Source organism: Haematobia irritans, chromosome 4 (assembly GCF_050003625.1).
Source record: "Haematobia irritans isolate KBUSLIRL chromosome 4, ASM5000362v1, whole genome shotgun sequence".
In the NCBI taxonomy this organism is placed as follows: domain Eukaryota; kingdom Metazoa; phylum Arthropoda; class Insecta; order Diptera; family Muscidae; genus Haematobia; species Haematobia irritans.
The window spans coordinates 224820030-224833825 of NC_134400.1; the positions used below are offsets into that span (position 1 = coordinate 224820030).

At 32.6% G+C, this 13796-nt stretch overlaps 1 protein-coding gene across 5 annotated transcripts in view; it reads left to right on the plus strand.

Moving 5' to 3' along the window:
- Positions 1-6838: 6838 nt before the first annotated feature.
- Positions 6839-13796, plus strand: part of rhea (Talin_middle and talin-RS domain-containing protein rhea) — a 73554-nt gene continuing 66596 nt past the window's right edge. For 3 of the 5 annotated variants that reach the window (XM_075303683.1, XM_075303687.1, XM_075303688.1), the window contains exons 1-2: positions 10624-10643; positions 12984-13097. The gene's annotated coding sequence lies outside the window, so the exon portion shown is untranslated. Of the gene's footprint in view, positions 6880-10623; positions 10644-12983; positions 13098-13796 lie in introns of those variants that run through there. The other 2 variants (XM_075303685.1, XM_075303686.1) reach the window with 2 other exon arrangements.

Genomic DNA, 13796 nt, shown 5'->3' on the forward strand with positions numbered 1-13796 from the left:
TACACATTTATATTTATTCTACATTAAATTTTTATAATAAAACTTCGAAATGTGGGTTATTAAAAATTTATAGTCACTTTTATATTTGAAGGTGTCCGTCAACTCCTCGTGGACTACTTATTAATAAAGAGGAACTAAACTTTGTTTTTATACATTTTACTGTGTAATTTTTCACTATTTCCTCCTTATTTCATTTTACTCTCCCAACTCTAAAAATAGTATAGTGCCCTTTCGTTATTTTTATTAAGACCCCTGATTCCTTTTAACGAACCAAGAAAAAAATTGTGCCCATAATGCCAAAATTATAAACAAAACACATGTCAACACATACATAATATGTTGCTCTCAAGGCGAAAATATATGCTGTTTGTTTTTCAAATGTCTACTCTCTTGGTTCCGAATGTCTATTCTCTTTATTCAAATTAAATAATATTTAGACTTAAGCATATCAAATTTTTGGCCTTATCATAAAACAGTTTTCCGAAACAACATACAAGCGGTTTCACAGAAATTGTTCTCTTTTGATTCTTTCGCTGTGTTTTGTTGGTATCTTTCGTCAACTCTCCCGGTTTCCATCTTTATTTCTTTCTCTACACTCTCTCTGTCGCTTTGAATAAAATATCACAACATATGTATGTTCAGTCGAAATTTGTAAATTTATATATGTTTGCATTCACACATATGATTTTTATGAAACATTCATGCCCCAAACATAATATATTCTAACATATTAACATAGATGTCCCAAACATTTAGTGTTAGTTTAGGAACATTACATGTTTGCACTTAAATATATTGTGTTTAAAAATTGTGCCCGAAACACATTTTGTTTATATCGGAACATATGAAAAACATATTTTTCTAACAGTGTAGGTATATTACATATTATGCTTTGGGGGAAAATTTATAACCTAAAAATTTTATAAATTGTAGTTCACTTGGCCCTGAAGTACAAAAATATAACAGCAGACATCGACTGCTGTTTTTAGCAGACTTTTTTCTATGAGTGTGATAAATATTGAGGGACGAATTGCCAAGGAATATATTTTTTTTCTTTTTGAGTTGAGTAGTAGGGAGTAAAAAATTTCATCCGATGCGGCTGAAATTTAGCCCTCTAATTACCGTTTGAAAATTGGTTCATATCGGTTCACAATTACCTGAATTAGCTTATGTAGGTATTTAATCTGTATGTCATAAAATACTATGTTAAGAAGTATTAAGATACCTTGCCATCGGCAAGTGTTACCACAACCCAAGTAATTCAATTGTGTATGACTGTCTTTTTACGCAATCCATGGTGGAGGGTACAAAAGAATCGGCCTGTCCGAACTTACGGCCGTACACTGTTAGAAAAATATGTTTTTCATATGTTCCGATATAAACAAAATGTGTTTCGGGCACGATTTTAAACCACAATATATTTAAGTGCGAACATGTAATGTTCCTAAACTAACACTAAATGTTTGGGACATCTATGTTAATATGTTAGAATATATTATGTTTGGGGCATCAATGTTTCATAAAAATCATATGTGTGAATACAAACATATATAAATTTACAAATTTCGACTAAACATACATATGTTGTGATATTTTATTCAAGCGACAGAGAGAGTATAGAGAGAAATAGAGATGGAAACCGGGAGAGTTGACGAAAGATATCAATATAACACAGCAAAAGAGTCAAAAGAGAACAATTTCTGTGAAACCGCTTGTATGTTGTTTCGGAAAACTGTTTTATGATAAGGCCAAAAATTTGATATGTTTAAGTCTAAATATTATTTAATTTGAATAAAGAGAATATACATTCTGAACCAAGAGAATAGACATTTGAAAAACAAACAGCTTATGTTTTCGCCTTGAGAGCAGCATTTTATGTATGTGTGGACATGTGTTTTGTTTATCATTTTGGCATTATGGGCACAATTTTTTTCTTGGTTCGTTAAACGAAATCAGGGGTCTTCATAAAAATAACGAAAGGGCACTATACTCTTTTTAGAGTTGGGACAGTAAAATGAAATAAGGAGGAAATAGTGAAAAATTACACAGTAAAATGTAAAAAAACAAACTTTAGTTCCTCTTTATTAAAAAGTAGTCCACGAGGAGTTGACGGACACCATCAAATATAAAAGCGGGAATTAAGTTCGAGTTTTACAGCTAAAACAATTTAAAAAGTTTATTTTCTTTAAAATGAATTATTAAAGAAAAATAAAAGGAATTTTAGAGCGATGGTGTTAAATGCTAGTAAAAAACTGTTCACTCCTAAATAAATTTATGTTTATATTATAAAATTATGTATGTATGTTTATACTCGACTCCACGTTCTTCTTTTGTTAGTTTTTGAATTCCAAATTTTAAAGTTTTGTACAAAAACAGTTTTTTATTACAAGATTGTTATTTTTGCAATAAAAAATAATATTTTATCCAAAAATCAGTCAATTTCGTTTATATCAAGCACTGTTACTGACTATAAATCTTTAATAACACACATTTCGAAGTTTCATTTAAAAAAAATTAATATAGTATAAATATAAATGTGTAAATTAAAAAAAAAAAAAAAAAAAAAAAATGTTCGGTCGGAGCAGGGATTGAACCCACGACCCTTTGCATGCAAGGCAGACATGCTAACCACTGCTCCACGTGGCAAACAAATGTATGTTTCTGTTAAATAATGTTATGTTTGCATGGGCTCGTGGGCGCTGCAAACTATGCTATATAAATGTAACTTAAAACGATAATTATCTACTGGTGACTATAACAGCTACGTAGCCCAGTGGATAGTGTGTTGGCTTACAAACTGTATGGTCCTCGGTTCGATTCTCCGTGCAGGCGAAAGGTAAAATTTAAAAAATTTATAAAAGTGAATAATTTCTTAAACATTATTTGTATTACAGAGAAAGGTTCCCATAACTAAAAAATTTCGTGGAAGTGAAAATTACGAGTATGTTAGGGAATGAGCACAATCGTGTTTGGGAAAAATTCTTCCAAGCATATAATATTTTTGGCTCAAAATGCTTCCAAACATATAATATGTTCACATAAACAAACATATTAATGTTTCGGCAGTATGCAATAATATATGTGCTTCCTGCAAAATATGTTTGGAACATATGTTAAAGAAGCGATTTTTTTTGAGGGTGTATATACTTGTTCTTTGCTATAATATTTTCAGTGGGTAAGTGTAGCGTCTAAAAGTATGCAAAGGATTTTTTCTATATTATATAAACCGAGTTAATCTTCTGAATAATAAATTTAAATGTTAGCTTGCTAAACTCATGTTGACTTCGCTTTTTATATGTTACTCTTGCCATACTGTGGAAAAGGGTATTATAGATTAGTGCATACCTTTGCAACACTCAGAAGGAAACCAGATAGATAAATGGCGTCACACAGTGGGCGGATCATTGTTTTCTTTTCTTAACTGCATTCCCAACAAAATGTGCTGGTTTCTGGGACAATATAAGTTACTGACAAAATGCGATGTTACTGCACGTATGTGGCCCCAGAAGACGTAATTTTACTTAGAGTTACCTCAAATTTTGTACAAAGTGTAAAATTAGCAATTAGTAGTCAAGGGTGGTAATTATGGTGGACATCGCTTCTGATTTATATATAGCGCGAGATAGACTCATATGGCCACCGGAAACCAAATTTTCACTCCGAGATCAAAGTATTGCTCCGACTTATTTGAAATTTCTCGCTACGCATACCGAATTTGAAATCGGGTCAGATTTAGATATAATCTAAAGGGCGTAGAATTTTGTAGTTAATGCAGTTAAAACGCCCAAAAATGGATCTTTTAGGTCCATAATACTGACCCAATTTTGTTAAATTTTGAAAAAAAAACGTGAACTATAACATTTCCATCCAGCAAAGACGAAGTCATCGAAATCGACTTATAATTGCGGATTTGACAGCTAAAAAAATTCATGCACCCGAGGTCACCAACTTTCAACCCCTGTAGGTCACACTAGGGACCCAAAAACTTGCAAAGGCAAAATTTCTCTGACGTTTCTTGAATTTTTGCATAGAGAGCAAAAATTATATTCTAGCTATATGTAGCGAATTATGCTAAAGTTGCCTCAGATTCAACAAATTTTAATGATTTCGGTAGGACAGATTTGGTACCCCATCACAAAGGCCCTTCCAATATTAGATTTTACATACATTGCTTGGAGGAAGTGCTTTGGCATTTAACATAGTTTTTATTGGAGTCATCTTTAGCAGAGACTCTAGTACAGAATAGTGACAAATCTAAACCAACTTCCACTTACATTAATCAATCAACCGGTAATTTTAGTAGGAAAATTCCGGTACATATCCAACTTATTACTATAGTGATTAGAGGGAAGATATTTCCAATTTACCTTCTGCTAACTGGCGGTTAAAGCCTGACGGAGCTACATGAAAATGGCCGTAAGTTTATATTCGGAAACACTGTCATTTTTTGCAATGATTGGGTGTTTTTACACTATACATCAAAATTCTTTTCCTGAAGTTTTGTGCTCCACCAAACTAATGTACACGTATTGAATTCATTAGAAAGGCACCCCCGTTAGCCTGTGAATCGATTGAAATCGAGAAATTTTCTTTGACAAAATTTTATGCATGAATATGGAGAGTATTGATACATTAAATATATGTATATGTATGTGTATAGAAGAATATACCAGAGTTTTTGAGTGGAGTAAGTTTAGCTTTTTCGTTATTTTATTGTTTTTTTTTTGTGTTATGGTGGGATTATATGGGTTTCTTCATCCTTCTGCCCAAAAATAGAAATGAATATACTATTCACATATTCTTACGCATCGTAATAATTTTTTTTTTCGTTGCTTGGCATCTTAGCCGTCGGTCTTCTTTTATTAAGATTGGGGGAGTTTTCAGATTTACAAACTTTTAGCGGAAATGACGATCGTTTGCAAAATTTTCTGCTGTTCTTTTAGCTGATGGGAGATAGTAAAAGCGGGTGGGGGTTGAATGGAGGAAGTACGATATAAATTTGTCAAATCCGTTGAAATTTGTAAGATGAAGAGAAAAAACAAAACAGTAGTTGGCACTGAGTAAGGGTGGATTGTTACATTTGGAAGAATAACGAGTTTGTCTGAAATAAATTGCGAAGTTTATGCAATTTTTTATCGCAACTATTAATCATAAATAAGTAAAGCAAGAGAAACAATATACGCATATCCATACATACTATATACAATTAAATTCTAACTGAAGTATGTATTGTTATGGATTGGGACATTTTCGCTTATATTTTAAAATAATTTAGAGATATTTGCAAAAGAACTTGAACGAAATCGACATAATAATAAAATCTATGAAAACTTCTGTTTTAGCCACTAAGAATGTATGTAATATTAAAGACATATTTTAATGAAATAAGAATTAAAAAAATTTATACAAATACTCCTTATTGAAAGCAATATCGGTTTCTATATCTAACTTACTACTGTTTTTTCGAATAAGAAAATCATAGCCATTTCAACAATCGACAACTTTTAAATCAGCAAGCCTACTGAATTACAAGATTATGATTGAATATTCAACGGTATTTTTTATTTGTAATGTTCTTTTAGAAAATATACCTACTTTTATTTTTTTACTGTGTTAGTTTTCCCAAGCACCCATAACTTATAAAAGTGGTAGAAAATTGAATAGAGCAATCTCAAAGACACAATTTTTACCAAAATTTCCCCAGAAGAAGTATTAGACATTTCGTTTTACATTCAGGAAATTAGTTAAGAACTAAAAAAATCCAACTTACTTGCTGCAGATGTTAGCATAACAGTCTTGCATACAAAGGACCATGGGTTCAACCCCGTTCGGATGAACACCAAACAATTTTTAAACGGTGGTTGATCCTGTCTCAGTAAAGTTGATGACATTTCTGACGGTTACGAAGCTGTAAGTGGGAAACATTTGGACTTGGCTATAAAAAGGAGGTCTTTTGTCATTGAGCTAAACACTCATAGATAAAGGTGAGTATTAAGTTCGAGTTTAGCCGCTAAAATTACCATTATTTCAAGGTTACTTTTCTTTAATAATTCATTTTTAAGATGATTCCACACCAAGTTATAAAAAAAAGTGTCCAAAAAATGTATAATTGTATTCTTCTTTTACAGATTTCTTTTTGATTTTAGCGGCTAAACTTGAACTTAAGAGAGAAGTTCAAAACCTGTTATATTACAATGGATTGAATTGTTTGCCAAAAAAATCATTAAATTGACAATAAGCCACATTAAAAAATAGAAAATTATTATTAAAATCCCGTACTTTTATCAAAATTATATAATCTGAAACAAATTTTCATATTTCACTCATATACTATGAGTTTTTTACATTTTAAAAAGGTAATCTAGGAAATTAAATATTTTCATTCCGAAAACCGAAAGTATGTAGTACCTATTGTATCTTATCAACTTAGGAATTTTTCCAAATCGCAGGTTTGAATATGATTATTGACATTAAGTTCAAACATTAAAAAAATGTGCACTCACCAATGACAAAAGCAAAACGAAAAGACAACTTCAAAATTTTCAAAGTCAACAGTTCAGATATTTAGGGGGAGTGTGGGATTACCCAAAATTTTAAGATTACTACTTCATTGTCCAGTTATTGCCGAGGAAGAATGATTTGGCAATTGGATACCACCAATTTTAAATATGTCGTATTTGAAAATTACTAGCTTCTATGGGTGTAGGGCAACTCTTATCGATTTAATTGCATGTTGGCACACATCGATTTTATTTTTATCGATAAAAATACGTTATCGATTATTGAGAAAATACTAATCCGATTACACCTTCATTATTAAGTGCCTTCAGTTTATTATAGGACCAACAAAGTTATTGTTATAAAAATAAAAATCCCAAAGTGAGTTTTAAAGTGTTCCATTCGCTAGCAATATTAGTAACTTCTAGCTGAATTACACAAAACCATTGCGAATATTTTCACACACAGAAGTTTTATTGGTGTTGTGCTTGGATGTGATAAAACGCAGATTCCCCGCCCGCACAAAACTAAAGATAAAAGTGTAAAGTCTATTTTTCGTGTAGTCAACGACAGTTTGTGATTGTGTCATAATTTACTATTTATGTGAATTCTTGAATTTGAACGTGACAAATCATGTGAAAGTTATCCCGATGAAGAAGTCGGCGTCTTGGAGTTTCAGGAAAATAATTGACAATCAATTCAATTGTTGAAACTACCCACTTACCAGAGGCGTAATTCATGTACGGGGAAGGCCCTTACGCAGGCCTATGTGTCATGGGGAGGCCTTTGTATTCATTTACAACTTTCCATTTAACATAAAGTGAAATTCGAGGGCAAGATCCATACTTTGCAGGAAAGAATCTTCACGGGACCTTCATAGGGAAGCAATATGTAGACATGCATATTAGAACTCCCACATTATTTTGAAAATAATCACACATTTGTTGTTGTTGCCATGCGGCATTTTTATACAAACAAGAAGGGTTTAAAGCATTGTAAGAAGCATAGATTTCTCAAGTCCGGTGAAGAAGAGATGATGCATCTATAAATGTAATTTTCTTTCCAAACTTTACTATTTCTCCATTGTAAGAAGCATAGATTTCTCAAGTCCGGTGAAGAAGAGATGATGCATCTATAAATGTAATTTTCTTTCCAAACTTTACTATTTCTCCACTATTGCCTTTGGGCAATATTTTCCTGTTTTCATCCAAAAACCAATTTAAAAAAAAAAACTTGTTTTGGTACAAATCTACTTTAGCACAAGTTGTTAAAAATAAAAAAATTTTTTTTGAGTGTGGGAGAAGGGATTTGAAATCGAATATGTAAAGTAAAAAATTTGGCGGAAAAGCCTAGTTTTCAAGATATCGACATCTGAAAATCGGTATTTTCCTTTATATTTTTCTTAATTCTGACAGCAATTTTTCATGAAATGAATAAAATTCCGTTTTTTTTGCGTATTTGGTAAAAATAGTACATTTTAAGCAGAAAATATTAAGTAAAAATTTTGTCGGAAGAGCGTACTTTTCGAGATACCGACCCTTAATAATTGGATACAGTTGGACGGCCTTCGGCCGGGATTTGACACTTTCTCCTATAGACAGGGTCCAAAGTGGGCTAACGCGAACCCAAAGAGGATAAGTAGCCGGCCTTCGGCCGGTGTTTCAGACTTTCTTCTATGGACAGAGTCCAAAGTGAACGTGAACCCAGGACCTCTCCGGGTCCATGTTATTCTAAATATATTACTTTTAGGATGATTATGTGCGATGGATACTAAATCCAATATACGTGGCAATGAAAACTTTAGGGGCCCGTAACTCAGAAAATAAGTCTTTCCGCTAAAAAGTGGTATATAACATATTGTGTTTAGAATCGAAAAGTACACACGCTGGCCAAAATTTGGACCAATCGGACCACTTGCACTAAAGTAGATTTAAGCCCCTGTTTTTATAACTATAACTTAAAAAAAATAAATAAAAGCAAAGGAATTCAATGAGCGTAAGTTATGTACGAAAGGCCTTCGAAATGCATTCTTATTAGAAGCAAGAATGTAAACAATTTAAATTTCGCCGCTGGGCAACATTGTCAGAATTCTAACAAGAAGCACACATAGAGACGCACACTTAAAAGACACCACCTAAAGTCCAGCGGATTGTTGTTTTTATGCATATGACGAAATCACAAATCGGCCAGTGAAAATCAGGAATTGATGGAAAAAAAGAATTGGCAAAAAAGAAAAACAACTACGTTTGAGATTGTTGAGCTGTTATCGGTTTTATTCCAAGGGGACTTGGTGACAATGTAAACGACGGCCATGTCTTATAGGGAGTCGCCGATGACGCCACCAAACCTATAGTCATAATTTGTGGGGAAACAATCTACCATCCAACCGATATAGGAAAACGACAGCAAAAGCCGTCTATCATGGGGTTATTTGCAAGAGGAAGAGTATTCTGTTATTTCATTTCGATGCAAATCACATTAAATTCTGGAGGTTTGGAATGAAACAACTTTAATTGGTGGCAACAAAGCTCTGACAACTCTTGGACTTTGAACAAGTAATAATCCAAGCAGTTCACTTGCATTCTTCGCACTGATATGCAATTTTTGAGTCATTGTCAATAGGTGTGAGTACTATGGGAGGCGAACTAAGGCTACCCAATGTGTCCTATTGACTTTCTTTTATAACCATTGGTGGTTAGCAAAGTTAGTTGTCTATGGTTATGGCTTTCCTTTTTTAGCTTTTGTCGTTTCTTTTTTTAGTGACTTCGAATTGTTGTAATGAAAAGCGATAGTAAGTGCTAAATGCAGTTGCACAGCCTACACCAATTATGAATACTAAACTTGTATTAGGCATATTGTAATATTGCACTGTCGGTTTAGTATTTGATGGGTGCAATAATATTGAAAAGTAATAGTAAGACTTTCTTTGTAGAGAATATGATTATGGGACACCTAAATCAGTGATAGGTATATTATGGGGATTTATTATTATTATTTTTTTTTTTTTTGAAGACCATATAAGCTGTCTTTGAGATCCTTCAGAATAATGTTGAACGATCCTCTAAATTTCATCCAAAGGGCAAAAGCTCTTCCAGTGGTCACATTTTAGTCGTGTGCTTGAATATGACAGAACGCTCTCCCTCTGTACAAGCGAAAATTTCACATTCTCTGTTTATTTTTGTTGTTGTATTTGGAAAAGAAGAATTCATGAGTCGATCCCGGTATTATCACGGTACTGAAATTGAGTTAACTACTTCTTCCAATTACCTTATTGTGCCCACTGGTTCATAAGATGAAATAGTTTTTTTTTTCATTTCCGGTCTATTCTTTGGTAGGAGTTAATGTTATACCTTAACCTGTAATGGTCCAGCTAAAGGTATGTCCCTCCAAAATATTTAATTCATGTTATAGTGTGTACTGGTCGTCACAGAATCACCTCCTGAGTTCATCAACTTAAAGAATATTAGATTTTATTTAATAATACATTTTCATTGACCTAAATGCACCTTTAATGCTGATTTTTTGTATAAGATCATTAAATTAATTTTCTTTTCGAGGCATTATAATCGTTTTTGTTTTTCTATTATTCCATTGCAATACTTTTTTTAATGTACATGTTGATTTTTATCTAATAATTTCGCATATTATCTCATGCAATTGATGTTTTTAAATACAAACACACACATGGAATATTTGTCTTAGATTGGTTTTCATAACGCTTCTATATTATGCACATGTTATTGTCATACAAACATATGTGAAAATTTGTATTTTGGTCATATGCTCCAATGGCTTTGCTGAGCACAAAAAAGACAATTCGAATCGTCATCATGGTTGTTTACAGAGATCAAATGTAAAGGAACTAGATCCAGAACAAACCAAAACAAAAACAACGATATCCGGAGAAATACAGAGTAATATTGTGGGAAATATCATGGCATGCTTGAGAGCCACAGAGAGTGCTAATGGTGCTTTCATTCTCCAAAGAATTGAAAATCTTAGCGATGGAGAGAACAGCTCTGTGCATAAATGAGGTGTTTGGCTTCTCTGTGTATTTAATTTGTCGTCGTTTAGACCCTGGTGGAGCTTGGTACAACAGACTGTTGATTCAGTTAGTTTTGTGTAGTCTGCCCCACAAGATACTCGTAAGTAAAAATTAGCGGAATAAACGTTCGGAATCGGTGAAATATAATGGAGGTGACACGGTCTTGAGCGGAGCGGTCGGTTACATGCAGTGTGTTAGTATTTTTGCTTGTGAGAGAGGGAGAGCAATTAAAACAAAATAAATAACAAAAATAGCCACAGTCTATAGTTTGTTTAGAGGAGGGTGGTGGGCGTTATTTTTGTTGCTAGAAGAATGGCAGAAGGGCATACGATTATATGTTTATATACGCATTGCCTACTGTGCTACACATAAGCACCTAGCCGAATTTTATCAGCAACACCCCCACTGACTTCTTTCGCCCCATCGTACGAAATATTCTCCAGTCAAATAGATCTCCAATCGCCGTCATTTGAAAAAATGTTCTTCGCATATGTGTCTGAGTACGCGTAGTCGTCGATGCTTTTTCTATTCATTGGTGTTGATAATTACGAGCAAAAACATATGGATTTTCGGTGTATCGTTTTCGTTTGTGTTTTTGTAGCGATGATGTGATGTGTTTGTGTCGATGTTTGTTCAGTGGCAGCTACTGTGGGATTTCTTCAAATCTCTGGTCTGCTGATACGTTTGGAAACTCATAACCCATAAAAGGGCATTCTCCAGCTACACCATTTTCTGTAGACGAATTTTATAAGATCAATTGAATTGGAAAGGAAATTGAAATGAAACTAAAATCTACTCCCTCACTACTACGAGGTGAAAATAAATGACATTCGTGGTATAGTTGGCACCTCATGAAGCAACGTTCAGTATTAATGTACCCCTCTTATGTCTCTAGACATTCGCTCCAGAATCACTACTGGCCGTCCGATGTCAGGAGGCAATTCTTTTTTGATCATCATGAAGAGGAGTTTTTAACAGAAAGGCTTGCGATTTACCACAAAAGTCGGACTAACTGTAGATGCTATATCTACATATATTGTCAAATTTTGTCGTATACATGAAAAGTGCCAGTTTATGAGCCACACTGAACCACAATACGAGATATTATCAGGAATGAAGTATCATAATCTTATGTTTTTCCTAATATGTGGTGAAATCGGCTTTACAGTATCGAAAGTTCTTGTGTTTTGAAGGCTCTTAAAATAACTTTACGGATAAGCCTCCTACAGGAATGAGGTCCCTTCAAAATGGACAAGAACTTCAATAATCTTTAGAGAATCTTAGACGTTATATATAGGTTAAAGTGGCAGCCCGATTTATTTTCAGGCTCATTTAGACTATTCAGTCCATTGTGATAGATGTCATATATGAACTTTATGTATCGAATATATTTCATATGGAGGTCTATCAACAGTTGAATGGAACTATCAGCACCTTGGTCTAGGACATTCTCTCAAATGATATGTTTTTTTTTTCAATTTCCAATTATTTTCTTTAGAATTTTCTATGAAAATGGTGTAATGTAATAAAGTGTTCTAGTTTCCAGATGCCTGTTGTCCAACAGCAAACTATGCAATATGCTTTGAGGGTGGGTGTTGTAGTCACATTTGCCACACATTTTCAAAGCATGCCACTTGAAAATAGTTTAGACTAATTTGCCCAGTCTATTCCAAGATTGCTCTATTACACCAAATACTCAAGCATATTTGGAAAACAATTCACAAGTGTGGCAATGTTTTTGTCAATTATATTCTTTATGTCGTAATGACTAGAAAATGCTGGCCTTTCAGTAATAAATTCAAATGGAATAAATCAATATTACCTACATATCCAAATACTTTGGCTGTATGTTAGCAACTTGTTCCATGGCCATTTTTTTAGCCAACTTCCTACCCCTACGCAACTGAGCCGGTTGTTTTGTGAATGGAATTTGAATCAATAATAACATAAATGTATGCAAAAAATAAAAAAAATAAATAAATAAATCCAGTGTGTGTAAGATTAAACCTAAATCGAGTATCTGAAAATCAAAAGAAATTATATAACAAATTAATAAAATCTGCAAAATTAAATATAATATGCAAATAAGAAAAAAATAAAAAAAAACATTTGTTTCTATCTATTAATGAAATGCAAAACGAAAAAAAAACAAAGAAATTTACAAGCTTAATATTTTTTTTCGCCTCCGATACGCCAGAAACAATTTATTTGCTCTTCGTTTAAATATCATAAATTTTGCTAAACAACAAAAATTACCTCATCTTTCTAGCAGGGTCCATGAGCTTGTCCGCGATCGAGTGTGTTCCGAGCGTGTGTGTCTGTCTCTGTGTGATATCGTGTTGTTTTTTGTTTTTTTGTTTTCTATGAAAAACAACATATGCTGATTCTGTTTTAATTATTTATGTTTTTTTTCTCCTGCTATTTTTCGTTTAATTTCAAGTTTGTTGGCATATAATTTCGTGATTTTTGTTTGTGAATAAAGAAATAATAAAAAAAGCCATAATAAAAACAACAACAACAGCCAACAGCAACATAAACTGAGTTTTGATTTTTTGTAAGTATTCTTTTTTTTATTAATTTTTTTTTATTATTATTACTTTTATATTTAATTTTTAATTTCTTTATACATTTCAACGATGATGTATTTATTAATGATTCATATACATATTCTAATAAATACATAGTACAATTTCATATGCATATAATAGAAAGGTCACATCACAATATTAAACAACGGAAGAAAAAAAGTAGTAACTCAAATTTAAACTTAAATTAAAGTTAATGAAATTTAACAGCAAAATTGAAAAGTCTCGATTCTACCAAAGCAAAACACTGTTTTTTGTCTTGGGCATTTATATTTTTTATGAAATTCCTCCTTCATTTGTTATAACGACAAGCCTCCACTGTGTTATACGATTTGTTCTTTTCTTCAAAATGCGCTTCAGTTTGGGCGATCAGTAAGCTATCTTCAAAATTGACTCAAATAATTGGTATTTGTCTAAAAACTGGCTTCCCTATGCAAGGAAATTAAAAATTTACTTTTCCACAAATTACAATTTTATTACAGTTTCGTCCAAATATATTATAGACAACTCCGAAATCAGTTCAGTACATTATATCCACAAATGTTTAATTATTTGTATAGTTGTATGAATGTTAAAGCTAATCATATTTGGATGGATGTTTCGTTACCACTATTTCTATTGGAATGGTTTCTATATGGTGACTAACATATTTTCTAATCGAGATTTCG